The sequence below is a fragment of the Pteropus alecto genome, unplaced genomic scaffold (assembly GCF_000325575.1).
Source record: "Pteropus alecto unplaced genomic scaffold, ASM32557v1 scaffold105, whole genome shotgun sequence".
Taxonomy (NCBI): Eukaryota; Metazoa; Chordata; class Mammalia; order Chiroptera; family Pteropodidae; genus Pteropus; species Pteropus alecto.
The window spans coordinates 2,901,081-2,904,646 of NW_006436294.1; the positions used below are offsets into that span (position 1 = coordinate 2,901,081).

Genomic DNA, 3,566 nt, shown 5'->3' on the forward strand with positions numbered 1-3,566 from the left:
CATCTTAGTCCCGGAACCCATGATTATGTTATCTTACATGGCAAAAGCAAATTAAGGTGGCAGGTGATATTAAGGTTGCTCATCAGTCGACCTTAAAATAGGGAGATTATCCTGGATGACCCGGGTGGGCCCAGTGTCATCACAAGGGCCTTACAAGTGGAAGAAGTGGGCAGCAGAGTGAGGTCAGAGTGATGAGGTGTGGGGAGGATTCGCCCCGGCAGCGAGCCGAGGGGCGCGGCCGCCTCTGGGAGCTGGAAGGCCGAGAATTGGCTCCTCCCTCAGCGCCTCCGAAGAGAACACAGCTGCCGGCAGCTTGATCGTCGCCCAGTGAGCCTCGTGCCAGACTTCTGGCTACTGACTGTCAGATAATAAATCTGTGGTGTTTTAAGCCACTAAGTTTGTGGTGATTTGTTACAGCAGCAATAGGAAACTAATACACCATGGCAATGATTTCTCAGCGTAAAAATGAATTAGCATTTTGATTTATGTTTCAGTTTCAGGGTATGTGGTTTAAGCTTGCCGTAGGCTGGCAAAATCAAGATTTCCGAGTCTGCAAAACTAAGCAGACTGAAAAGCCTCTCGCTCGCAGACTGTAAGCCTAATTACCATATATTAAGAATGCCTACGTGTTGGCGCTTTAGGTACATTGTACATTACCTAGAACTCTCTCTCCAACCCTATGAGCTAGGTGTGGCCACGGCCATTTTATAGACAAGCTAACTGTGGTCCAGCCAGAACCACACAAACTCAGATGACGTAACCCGATCCAAATCCCAGTCCGAGTGTCTCCGGCTCGTGCTGTGTCTGGCACCCCCAGCTGCCTCCCCGCGGGGCTGCCCCAGAGAAGGCTCCACCTCAGAGAACACTGCATCTGATCGTGCCGCATACGGAAGGGGAGCACGCCGGCAAGCTGTCCCAGCTCCGTGCTCAGCTGGCGCTTTAGCATTCCCTGGGGAGAAGGGACTGGCGCGAATCCCACACGCGTTCTCAATTACTGCGAAATGTTGCCTGTAGACTTTTGAAAACCCTCTGTTATCTGTTTTAGAAACTGTATACGGTTCGTTACACTGTATGTTCTCTTATACTCAATGATTTCGTGTGCCTTAAGTATTTCTGAGTGAAAGAGCTCCCTTAGTTAACCTGAGCCAGATATGTTTAACCTGAACTAGGTGTAGTTAACCTGAACGAAGAAAGAGCAACTGGCAGCCTACGGCCACGCCACCCTGAGCAAGCCCGATCCCGTCTGATCTCCGAAGCTAAGCAGGGTCGGGCCTGGTTAGTACCTGGATGGGAGACCACCTAGGAAGACCAGGTGCTGTAGGGGTAAAAAATTTAAAAAATAAGGGATTGTCAGCTGACAAGGTCCTTGCAATCTGTGAGGTCAACCAAGTGTTTCCTCGCCTTAAAAAAAAAAAAAAAAAGAGCAACTGGCAAATGGTCAGAGAAAGCAGGCTGGGGAACCAGCATCCTGTATGGCAGGGGCTCCTTTTTCTACATACATCCTTGGTGGACAAATGCTCTTGTCTATAAAATCAGTGCCAGCAAAAGCACTTGGTTTCGCCAGCTGCAGAACAGGGTTGAGACCAGCTGTTGTTTGACCCCAATCTGTTCCAGAGGGCCCATATGACATGGGACAAGTGACTGCCAGGCCCAGAATCCTCCCTACTCACTTGGTCACAGAGGGAACTGCCCCCGAGGGTTGGAGTGATGTGCTCAAGCTCATGAGTGCTAGGTGGCAGGGCTGGGACTCAGGGCCTGAGGCCAGGCTCCAGGTGTGCGCCTTTCCAGCTGTGTTGCGGTCCCCGCCCCCCGCCCCGCCTCCCGTTTCCCCATGGTACTTGGCCCAGCGCCTTATCTGAACAGGGAGCCCCAGAGTTTCCTGAATGAAGCCCAGCTGTGCGCAGGAAAACCCTGAATACGGCTCCTTGACCTCCAGGCGTTTCGCTCGTGACCGCAGGAAGCACTTGGCTCTTTCATCATCTACCAACTGGGGATATTCACCTCTGGAAGTCATTCGATCTCAGCTGGCTCAAGAGGTGGCCTGCAAGGACCTTGACCTTGTAGCTTTGTTCCAAGTTTTCTGTCCAGACAACCATGTAAGTGGAGAGCGGCTCCCAATTCCAGCCAAAACCCAAATCACTGCTCTCTTTCCCAAAGGGAAGGTCCTTGTGGCTGGGCTGCCCGAGCCAGTCCAACGCCGGAGGGGTGCAGCGAAAGCTCTGGGGAGCAGGACCTTTCTTGCTTTCATCTTTTCACTTTAGTGCCGGGCTTAGGGAGGCTCAGGGCTTATTGCTGATTATAAGCCTCGGGAGAGGGGATCTGGGTCTCACCCCCTTCCCCATTCATGGAGGGTGCGGTGAACTCAGAAACGCAAATCGTGGGCCCATCGCGTGTGAGCCCCGAGTCAGACAGCAGGGATCCAGGGGCGAGGGAGGGAGCGTCTTCTCCCACGGAGGGCACGGTCTCGGGTCTGGTGGCAGAGCTGAGACAGGGCCAGCCAAGTGGCCTGACGGAAGCAGGAAAGATGCTCATGAACGGGACGGCGTGAGGCCTGCTGCTTCCGGTGCGCTCTCCACGTCCTAGGCAAACCCCATCACAGGGCGGCGTTCTTCCTGCCACACGGACCGGGAGCCGGGGGGATCGAGGCTCAGAGAGAAGCCAGAGCGGGGGCAGGGGCGGGGTGGCGGGGTGCAGGTTTTGAGGACCTGGGCCCCACCGCGCCTACCCCGTGGCTTTGGCACTGTCCTCAGCCTCCGTGAGGAGGCTCTGTGTAAAGGTCGTGTGCAAAGGCAAACGGCCGTGAAGCTGTGAGAAATGCAGGCTGTGAAAACGGCTGTCTTCAGTGCCCACGGGATCCCAAACCCCCGTGAGTGACAGAGCTCAGGTGCCGCCTCTCGCCCTCTCCTAGTTTCGGGGGTAACGGCGAGTCCTCCTGTCACCGTGGAGGGAGCACCTGAGCGGATGCTGCCGGATGTGTTTGGATGCTTTCCATTAGCATCTTCCCGAGGGATGGCCGCCTTGCACCTCGGGTAGGCTTGGAACTGGGGGACGAGGTGGGAGGGCCAACCAGGCTGGACGGCCTCCCCGCTGGGCCGCCGCGGTCTGGCCACGGGCTGGAAAGCTCATTTGCCAGGACTCCAGGACTCTGTGCGACCCGGGGTTCGGTGGCGTCGGCGAAGGGCCTGCACGGGGGACATCTGTGGATTCCGGTGGCTCTTCCTTTCCTTCTTCGTGTCTCATTTTCTTTTGTTCCAGCGGTGGGCTTTCTTGCCACTGCCTGTGAGAAGACCCTGGGGAGAGGCTGGCTCGGGGTCTTCCTCACAGACGCACGACAGGCTCAGGGCTGCTTTGATGGATAGAGGCAATTTTCTTTGGAAATCGGCTGTGATCTTGGCAGTTCTGCGGAACGTACATTTCGTTTCTTCGGAGGGAGCGTGTCCACGGGGCCTGGAGACGGAGCACTGTTTTCCACGAGGGGGCGGGGGACGCAGAAATAACCTGAAAGGCAGGGGAGCTATTCCGATTGTTTTGCATAGCACGTCTTCCGCCCTAAGGGTCTAGCCCAC

General features: G+C 55.7%; 1 pseudogene; it reads left to right on the forward strand.

Moving 5' to 3' along the window:
- Positions 1-1,205: 1,205 nt before the first annotated feature.
- Positions 1,206-1,324, forward strand: LOC112480562 (annotated as a pseudogene).
- Positions 1,325-3,566: the final 2,242 nt, after the last annotated feature.